Raw genomic sequence first — 11,434 nt, 5'->3', positions numbered from 1 at the left:
GGGGACTTTCTGAGAGTCCATCGGCCAAGAGATAGGGCCATCGGCCATGGGAAATTGGTCATCGACCAAATGTAAAGCTCTCGGCCAACAATATTTAGCCGACCGGCACTGAAGATGGCCAACCGGCCATATCTTCCTGCAGAATGTTGTGTTGCTGCAGCAGAGGACAAACAGAGCATGGCAATACATTTACAAGGCAATGTTTGCACGGCCACCCTCCTTATCATGTTTGAGACTTAAAGGAGTGTAGTCCTCGACCCTCAGACCACCAATTACGCATTTTGATGCATGATGGCCAAAGGAACGGAATTTGCAATTCAACATGGAATGAAATGCACAAAAAAACACATAAGGGACCCCAACCTCTATCATGCTTGATCAAGAGGCAAGGGATGCAAACATGCAAGCAAAACTAATGCAACATGAAGCATGTCAAGGACAATGCCATACAAGCCTAATGGTAATAAGCATGCAAACATGCAAGGCATGTGGCAACATTCAAGGATAGGCAAGCATGTAACAACATGTGGGGCAAGCATGCAACAACATGCAAGGGACAATACATGCAAACATGCAAAGCAACTTAACAAAAGGGGCATGCCAAATGCGATATAACTCAACTATGCAACAACATGCAATAGGCCAAGTATGCAACAACATGCAAGGCAAGCATGCAACAACATGCGATAAGGGTCTTAAACCAAAATGGACAGCTCTTAAATAGGTCCAAATCAGTGGCTAAAGTAATGAAACAAAGGCATGAAATACACATATAAACATGCATGCTAATGGTCCATTACCTTAAGCATTGTAGAGCAACTTTTAAGAACGCTTAAAGGGAGACAAACATGGATATTAGGCAAACATGTTAAGCTCTGAAATCATGTTAGGAGAGGTGCCAAACCGACCAAAGTACACAAGCAAAGCATGCAAGAAAGCTTAAAGCTTGAAACTAGCCTAAGGGTTCAAACCATGGCTATACAAAGCAAGCCCCAAAGGGCCAAGAGGACCTAAAATAGTCCTAAGGCAGGTCCAAACAAGACCGAAAGCAAGCTCAAAACTAGCCAACACAAGCTAGAACATAATGCGAAAACATAAGGCATGCAAGACTACCAAAGAGGGTGTTACACTACACCTATCACTGAAATGATCCGAATAGAGCATGCTAGTGACTCAAACACACAAAGCTAACAAGTTAGATTGCATGGTAGCTATACAAAACAATGTAAGCATGACCAAAACAATGAAAAACAGAGCTCAAGCATGTTAAAACAAGGCTAGAAGCTTTATGGAGTTAAGCCAAAACATGCAAGCATGGTAGTCTAAATGCTAGATACATGTTAAGGCAAATGAGGGGATTGCAAGGTAAGTATATGGTGCATGTAAGAGACCACTAAACCAACTTTAAACAGAGGTAAATCATGGCAAAACAATACCAAATACTTGCTGAAATGAAGCTAAAACAAGCTAGGCATACAAGCCACCAACATAAGCTACTTATGCTAGTATTAAAGATGACAAGGAGAGGGGACCCTCTCCTATTTAGGACACCAAAATCACCTCTCCACCACTGAAAATCCTCTGGATTTCAGTGGTAGAGAGGCCATGCAAAGCTCAAAGCAAGGGCCAAAAGGGATGGCCTAAAACAAGGCAGAACAAGGCCTTGGAGGGGGTAAACAACCCCAAACCTCAAAATGACCTTAAACAAAGTTCAAAAGCAAGTAAAAACAGAACTTTTATCAGTTAATAGCCAAGCTTAAAACAATAAGCAAGAAGGGCTAAAAGCCTAAGCAAGAAAGGGGTATCTAAAGCAAGAATGCTCACCCTTGAAGAACACCTTCAAGAACACAACACCAGCGCCTTTCTCTCATCAAAACCACTCCAAGAACCCTAACAACAACTCCTTAGAATCTCAACAACCAAGGATGGTGTAATGCTAGGTGTTTGTGTGCAATAGTGTGAACAAAAATCACTTTAGGTCACAAATACACAAACAAATGATAGAGATAGGGAGATATAGAGATAGAGAGAGATACAACTTTTTCTAACCCTAATTTCAGAACCTCTTAGAAGAGAGGAGGGCCTCCCCTCTTATAGAAATCCAATTTGCAAAGCTTCTTGGAGAAGCTAAGCAAAGGGCAAATCCCTCCATACACGTGTATGATGGGGGTTAATTGTGGATACCAACTGTGCCAGCTGGCACAAAATATCTGCATAAAGCAGACGGACAAGGTTCGGCCACCAAAAAAGGCCGATCGGCCAACATAAGGGCCGGCCGACCAAATATAGTGTCGATCGGCCAATACTTTTGGCCGATGGAAAGAAAATAGGGCCGATAGCTTCAAGCCCTGGCCGGTGGGTTGAGGGTATGGCAAACAAGCCACCCTTAGAAGCAAAAACACAAGTGTTTGGTCCACAACCAAGCACAAAACAGACAAGTTGAGAGATCTTGAGGCAAGGCGTGTAGCCGAGACCTCCGAGAACTCAAAATGAACACGACCATGGATGATCATCGAATGTTCAAACGATGACGTCCAAGTCTTGAGGACGGTCAAAAATGGGGTGTCTACAGTTGCCCCTCTTTGACAGAACTCGAAAGTCATAAAGATGACGGGAGTGAATGTCAAAGCCCAGAGATGACCCATTTTTGACAAGGCCAAAGACTTAGACAAGCATGCAAGATAGCAAGATATGTGCCCGAAGGTAGGGGCAAGATGCAAGTGACATGCAAGGTGCCGAACATAACTTATGATCATGCAATGAAAGCTGTAACGAAGCAAAACATACAATAGTTTTAAGCAGGCAAATACAAATCTAACTACATTACATGCAGAAAGGATATAAGAGAATTATACAATTCTCGCTACATCTCACACGGAGTACGCGATACCTTTCTGGTTCATCTGGTCACGCCAGCTTCAAATGAACTGTACATGCAATATCGTGTTTGTCTGGTTCGTCTGGTTGTGCCAGCTTCAAATGAACCATACATACAATATCGTGCCTGCAAAAGAAAGAAACTTAACAGGTATAATATTATTAGAAACATGCATAACAATGCAATTTAAAACTGCATGACAACGCGAGTAAAGTGTGCATAACAATGCAGGTAGAACATGCGAAACAACGCGAGTTAAAGACGTACATAACAATGTAAATAACGAACGTAACAATGCAAGTTAAGGGTATGCGAAACAACGCAAGTTAGAGAAGTTTGCAAAACAATGCAAGTTAGATGAGTTTGCAAAACAATGCAAGTTAGATAAGTTTGCAAAACAATGCAGGTTAGATAAGTTTGCAAGACAATGCAAGTTAGAGGGGTGCAAGACAATGCACACAACGAGCAAGACAATGCCAGTTATAGGGAATGTAAGACTACGCAAATAGCGAGCAAGACAATGCCGATTATAGGTAATGCAAGACTACGCAAATAACGAGCAAGACAATGCCGGTTATAGGGAATGCAAGACTATGCAAATAACGAGCAAGACAATGTCGGTTATAGGGAATGCAAGACTACGCAAATAACAAGCAAGACAATGCCAGTTATAGGGAATGCAAGACTACGCAAATAACGAGCAAGACAATGCCGGTTATAGGGAATGCAGGACTACACAAATAACGAGCAAGACAATGCTGGTTATATAAGTTTGCAAAATAATGCAAGTGAAGTATACATAACGATGCAATGCACTAAGAAGTGCAGGTAAGGTGCGCAAAATAGTGCGAGCAATGCCCTAACAGGTGCAGGTGGGGTGCGTAAAAATAACGTGATGCGCAAAATAGCGAGAAATAAAATGCAATGCCCTAACAGGTGCATATGATGTGCGCAAAAAAGTGTCGTGCGCAAAAAAGTGTCGTGCGCAAAATAGCGCGAAATGCAATGCGATGCACTAACAGGTGCAAATGGGGTGCGCAAGATAGCGCGACGCGTAAAATAGCACGAAATGAAATGTAATACACTAACAGGTGCATATGATGTACGCAAAATAGTGCGATGCTCAAAATAGTGCGAAATGCAATGCGATGCACTAACAGGTGCAAATGGGGTGCGCAAGATTTCGCGATGCGCAAAATAGCGCAAAATGAAATGCAATGCACTAACAGGTGCATACGGGGTGCGCAAGATAGCGTGATACGCAAAATAGCGTGAAATGAAATGCAATGCACTAATAGGTGCATACGATGTGCGCAAAATAGCGCGATGCGCAAAATCGCGCGAAATGCAATGCGATGCACTAACAGGTGCAAATGGGGTGCTCAAGATAGCGCGATGCGCAAAAAAGCGCGAAATGAAATGCAATGCACTAACAGGTGCATATGATGTGCGCAAAATAGCGCGATGCGAAAAATGGCGCGAAATGAAATGCAATGCACTAACAGGTGCATATGATGTGCGCAAAATAACGCGAAATGTAATGCGATGCACTAACAGGTGCAAATGGGGTGCGCAAGGTCGTGCGATGCGCAAAATAGCGCGAAATGCAATGCGATGCACTAACAAGTGCATATGGGGTGCGCAAGATAGCGTAATGCGCAAAATAGCGCGAAATGAAATGCAATGCACTAACAGGTGCATATGATGTGCGTAAAATAGCGCGAAATGCAATGCGATGCACTAACAGGTGCAAATGGGGTGCGCAAGATAGCTCGATGCGCAAAATAGCGCGAAATGCAATGCAATGCACTGACAAGTGCATATGATGTTGTAGACGTGCCCTAGAGGGCCTTGCTACTACAGTTTGGACTCATATGTCACGGTTCTGAATATAATCCCGCAAAGTGCAATGTGAGATCGATAAATCACGAAATAGTCCAAATCCGGCAAATCGTTTTGGAAAACTGATTTTTAAGAAAGAAGTGTCAAACATGAACTGCTTTGCCAGAGACAGAGTCGCCACCTAAATATTTTATTTTGGGGGAATTTAAGAAACGCTGACTCGTTGCCTAAGGCCATGTGTCCGTCATCACCAAAGTTGCCTCGGCTCAGGCACTTAGGTACGATTGGAGAAGGTCATCTATGAGCACCCCCGCTCGCCCACTCAAAGATCGGCCACTATTAAACATGATACCTTGTTTTTGAAAACACATGTGTTCTTATTTCGGTTATTAGTCTAGAATTACTATGTGATGTGCACAACACACAAGTATAGACTAGATTGCCTAAGTTGGAACAAAATATCTCATGTTTGTTTGAAAATGGTTTGAAGGTGCTACTCGCAAGTAGGCTAAGACGTGGATTTGCCACCCTCAAGTGGGCTTAAGAAAACATGATTTTGCCACAATCAAGTGGGCTTATAAAACTCGCATTTCAATGAATTGTTCCAATTCAAGTAATCTAACCTTCACCCACAGGCATTCAGGCAGTTATACACATAAGCAGTTAGCCTCATGGCAAGCATGCTATCATGGCAACACTTACACTCATGCAAGATGCTAAAGCATAAACACTTACCTAGTACTCCGAGCCAAAACAATAGCTAGTTAGAAATTAATGCATGATTCTACCTATGTTAAGATGGCTAATGCAACACATGCAAAATGCAACTAAAATAGGCTCGGCTATTCTAAGAATGACATGTGAAATGCGGCAACTCGATACACGTATTCAAGTTGGAATTGAAATCCTATGCGGTTAGTATGATGCGCTGAGCCCGGTGCATGCAATACAAATGAATGGATGCAAACATGCGAGCATAAGGATGCTAATTGAAACATGCCCTAGAACTAACCATTGTAAGCGGTTAAGTAAAAGGGAGAAAGACGTGGGGTTGGAAGACATTCACACATGCACGCACACTTATTACAAAGTTCGCCCTCTCGACGGAGGGTCCGAATAAATAATACAAATCAACTAACTAACAAGCTAATTAATTAATTACAAAACCACTTAACTAATTAAACAAATTAATTAAGCTACTAAAGTAGTAAAGAGGTCTTAGGAAGAAAGACAAATGCACGCATGCTCGGCTCCGCTCGAAAATCTATTACCATGCTCATGCTGCCTCTGTTTACACTGCTCTGCACCTCTGAAAACTGCACAAGTCTCAAGGATGCATCTGAATCACCTTTTAGGTGTTGTGAGAGGCCATCGGCCAAGTGGAAAGCCTATCGGCCAAGGGTAATTGGTTATCGACCAAAAATGAAGCTCTCGGCCAACAATACTTAGCCGATCGGCACTGCAGATAGCCGATCGGCCATCTTTTCTTGCAGAATACTGTTTTGCTGCAGCAGAGGACAAACAGAGCATGGCAATGTATTTACAAGACAATGTATGCATGACCACCCTTCCTATCATATCACGGACTCAAGGGAGTATGGTTCTAGACCCTCGGGCCATCAATCACACATTTCAACGCATGATGGCCAAAGGAGCCAAGTGTGCAAATGAATATGGAATGAATGCACAAAACACATGAAGGCCTCACACTCTATCATGTTCGATCAAGAGCGTCGGTGACTAAGGATTGTGGCACGTTTCGTCACTTCAAGTACGAACGTTCCTCACTCCTCATGTTTGGTTTGACACCCCAAACCAAAGACAATGTAATGCAAGCGAGTATGCCAAATACAATGCAACATGGAAATGTAATGCTATGCAACCTAAGCACGCACAAGGCTAAGGTAACAAGCATGCCAAATGCAATGCAACCTAATCAAGCATGTGACAAAATGCAAACTAGCAAGCATGCAAAATACAACCTAAACGTACAAACATGCAATGTAATAAGCATGCAACAACAATACCAATAACAATGATGTGACAACATGCAATGCGATAAGCATGCAACGACACACAAACCGCATGATCCATGGACTTACATTGAAATGGATAGGCCTCAGCCACGCCAAAAACAGTGGCCAAAATGATGAAGTGATAGAAAGAAATGCACAATGAGCATGCACATGCAATGGTCCAAGAGTTAAGGCATAAGGTCACAACACCCAAACATGAGCCAGGGGTGACAATCATGGTTGTATGGTGACACCATAAGCTCTGAAATTATGTTAAGAGTGATGCCAAATCAAACACATAACACAAGCAAGGCATGCAAATGGACTTCAAGTTCAAAGCTAGCCAAGGTACTTGAACCATGGCCATATCAACTAAGCCCCAAAGGACCAAGGTGACCCAAAACAGTCCCAAGGCAGTCCAAAACAAGGCTAGAACATGCATGGGATGAGACAAAAACATGCTAGAAAGGTGAGCACAAAACAAGACGCATACAAGGCCAAAAAGGGCAATTGCGCTACACCTATTACAACCAAACATGGCATGACATAGGACAATAAAATCAGAGTTATGGCATGTTAGAATGAGCCCAAAAACCCACTTAGATGGCATCCCAAAGGCCTAAGTATGATGGCATGCACAAGGACCTATTCTTAAGGCATGAAACACAAACTATCCAAAGCATGGAATAGATGATAAATGCAAGTGTGTGACCATGAAACATGGACTGAAATCACATTTCACATGATGCCAAATCATGAAAATACTTCAAGTAACATATGCTAATGAACTCAAGGCACAAAGCTTACAAGCTAGAATGAACCAAGGCTATACAAAATAATGCATGCATGACCAAGACAACACCGAACAGAGTTTAATCATGGTAAAACATGAGGGAAAGCTCCTGGGAGTCGAGCCAAAACATGCAAGAATAGTGGTCCAAACACAAGATGCATGTTATGAAAACATGCAAGATTACTCTACAAGTATGTGAAGCATGCAAGATGCCGTCAAACCAACATGGAATAGAGTTAAGGCAGGTCCTAAAAGCCACTAAAAAGTGCTGAAATAGAACCAAGACATGCTAAGTAAACAAGCTACTCTCATAAGCCAACAACACAAGCATATGAGACATAAGGAGAGAGGGGTGTCCCCCTCCTATACAAGACTCCAAAACCACTTCTCCACCACTGAAAATCAATTGGATTTTAGTGGTGGGAAGGTCAAAATAAGATGATCCCAAAGCTCAAAAGTAAAGGCACAAAACAAGGCCTAATAGGAGGTAGACAACCCCCAACCAAAAAGCGACCTTAAGCAACCATAACAAGCATACAAAATCAAAACTTTTTGTAGTTTAGAGTCAAGCTTGAAACAATATAGAAGTATGTGTAAAAGCTTAAGCAAGAATGGGGTATCTAAAGTTTAGAATCTCACCTTTGAAGAACAACTTCAAGAACACAAGACCAGCAACTCTCTCTGATCAAAACCAGCTCAAGAACCTTAAAAGCAACCTCCTAGTACCTCAGCACACAAGGATGGTGTAGTGCTAGTTGTTTGTGTGCAATAGTAAGAACAAAACACACTTTTGAACTCAAACACACACACAAATCTAGAGAGAGGGAGATATAGAGAGAGATATATATCTAACTTGTATATCAGATTTCTAGAACCCCTGGAGAGGAAGAGGAGGCTCTCCTTTTATAGAAAACCAATTTTGCAAAGCTTCTTGGAGAAGCTAAGCAAGGCTCAAATCCCTCCATACACGTGTATGGAGGGGGGAATTATGCGTGCCAGCTGTGCCAGTTGGCACAAAATATCTGCCAAAAGCAGATGAAAAGGGGTAGGCCGGAAAATAAGATCGATTGACTAGCAAAGGTGGCCGACCGACCAAATATAGTGCCGATCGGCCAACACTCTTGGCCGATGGCAAGAAAAAAGGGCCGACGGCTTCAAGCCTTGGTCGATGGGTTGAGGGGATGGCTAACAAGCCACCCTCTTCCCTTAAAAGCAAAAACACAAGTGCTTGGTCTACAACCAAGCACAAAACAGTCAAGTTGGGAGATCTTGAGGCAAGGCGCGTGGCCGAGACCTTCGGGAACTCAAAACGAACACGAGCATAGATGATCATCGAGTGTTCAAACGATGACATCCAAGTCTTAAGGACGATCAAAATGGAGTGTCTACAGATGTGCGCAAAATAGCACGATGCGATGCAATGATGCAAAATGATACAGTAGATGCAAAGGGTGACAAACTCTAACCATGCTGGAATCATGAGGGGAGGAAAAACAAACAATCAGGTGCGTACACAACGCAACCTGAGACAAATTCCAAACACGCTGAAATCGTGTGAGGAAGGAACAACTCTAACCACGCTGAATTCATGAGAAGAGGTAAACAATTCCAAACACGCTGAAATCGCGTGAGGAAGGAACAAGAAGAAGAAACATAGGGACGTATCCCCGTGTTCCCCGAAGGAAAGAGAAACATGGGGATGTATCCCCGTGTTCCCTAAAGGAAAGAGAAACATAGGGACATATCCCCGTGTTTCGGAATGGTATGAGCATTGGAACGTATTCCAAATACTCTAAACCAGAAAAGAAGAAACATAGGGAGACATTCCCGTGTTTCGGAAAGAAGAAGGAAAACCTCTCAGCGTATCAAAACGCGAGAGAGGGAAGCGACTGTGCCAGAAAGCGCCGTCATCCAAACGCGTATCAAGCGCGAGAAGGGTAGGGTAGATCCAAATGCATGCCAAATGCGAGAGGAGAAAGGTATCAGTCAAAACTGAACCGGAACTTCTATGAATGAACAGTACACACAATACTATGCATAAATGAGAAAGAAACAAGATAGGTACAATGCAAAACAATGCATGATGTTTAATGAAAGGTATAACCAAACAAACAACGTGGTGCATAGCAATGCAATTTGAAACAAGCATAACAATGCAAGGAGGGCATGCGCGACAACGCAAGCAAGGGGTGCATAACAATGCAATGAGGTGGCATGCACGACAATGCAAGCCGGGTAGGATGCATGACAATGCAATTTGAAACAAGCATAACAATGCAAGGAGGGCATGCGCGACAACGCAAGCCGATGGTTGTGCATAATAATGCAAGGAGGTGGCATGCGTGACAACGCAAGCCAGGTAGGATGCATGACAATGCAATTTGAAATAAGCATAGCAATGCAAGGAGGGCATGCGTGACAACGCAAGCCGATGGTGGTGCATAACAATACAAGCTAAGTGTGACGCATAACAATGCAGAGGAACGTGCGTGGCAACGCAAGTGAAGAGTGCATGACCATGCGGGTGGAAGGGGTGCATAATAATGCAACCTAAGTGTTCGCATAACAATGCAATTTGAAATAAGCATAACAATGCAAGGAGGGCATGCGCGGCAACGCAAGCCGATGGTGGTGCATAACAATGCAATTTGAAACAAGCATAATAATGCAAAAAGGGCATGCGCGACAACGCAAGCAAGCGGTGCATAACAATGCAAGGAGGTGGCATGCGCGACAACGCAAGCCGGGTAGGATGCATGACAATGCAATTTGAAACAAGCATAACAATGCAAGGAGGGCATGCGTGACAACACAAGTCGATGGTGGTGCATAACAACGCAAGGAGGTGGCATGCGCGACAACGCAAGCCGGGGGTGCATAACAATGCAAGGAGGTGGCATACGCGACAACGCAGGCCGGGTAGGATCCATGACAATGTAATTAGAAACAAGCATAACAATGCAAGGAGGGCATATGCGACAACGCAAGCCGATGTTGGTGCATAATAATGCAAGAAAGTGGCATGCGCAACAACGCAAGCCGGGTAGGATGCATGACAATGCAATTTGAAATAAGCATAACAATGCAAAGAGGACATGCGCGACAATACAAGCCGATGGTGGTGCATAACAATGCAAGCTAAGTGTGACGCATAACAATGCGGAGGAACGTGCGTGGCAACGCATGTGAAGAGTGCATGACCATGCAGGTGGAAGGGGTGCATAACAATGCAACCTAAGTGTGCGCATAACAATGCGATTTGAAACAAGCATAACAATGCAAGGAGGGCATGCGCAGCAACGCAAGCCAATGGTTGTGCATAACAATGCAATTTGCAAGAAGTATAACAATTCAAGGAGGGCATGCACGACAACGCAACCAAGGGGTGCATAACAATGCAAGGAGGTGGCATGCGTGACAACGCAAGCTGGGTAGGATGCATGACAATGAAATTTGAAACAAGCATAACAATGCAAAGAGGGCATGCGCGAAAGCACAAGCCGATGGTGGTGCATAACAATGCAAGGAGGTGGCATGCACGACAACGCAAGCCGAGGGTGCATAGCAATGCAAGGAGGTGGCATGCGCGACAACACAAGCCGGGTAGGATGCATGACAATGCAATTTGAAACAAGCATAACAATGCAAAGAGGGCATGCACGACAACGCAAGCCGATGGTGGTGCATAACAATGCAAGGAGGTGGCATGCGCGACAACGCAAGCCGGGTAGGATGCATGACAATGCAATTTGAAATAAGCATAACAATGCAAGGAGGGCATGCGCGACAACGCAAGCCGGTGGTGGTGCATAACAATGCAAGCTAAGTGTGACGTATAACAATGTAGAGGAACGTGTGTGGCAACGCATGTGAAGAGTGCATGACCATGCGGATGGAAGGGGTGCA

This window comes from Camellia sinensis, chromosome 15, assembly GCF_055761805.1.
Source record: "Camellia sinensis isolate YWXY chromosome 15, ASM5576180v1, whole genome shotgun sequence".
Classification (NCBI taxonomy): Eukaryota; Viridiplantae; Streptophyta; class Magnoliopsida; order Ericales; family Theaceae; genus Camellia; species Camellia sinensis.
Note: the sequence above shows the minus strand (reverse complement) of the source record.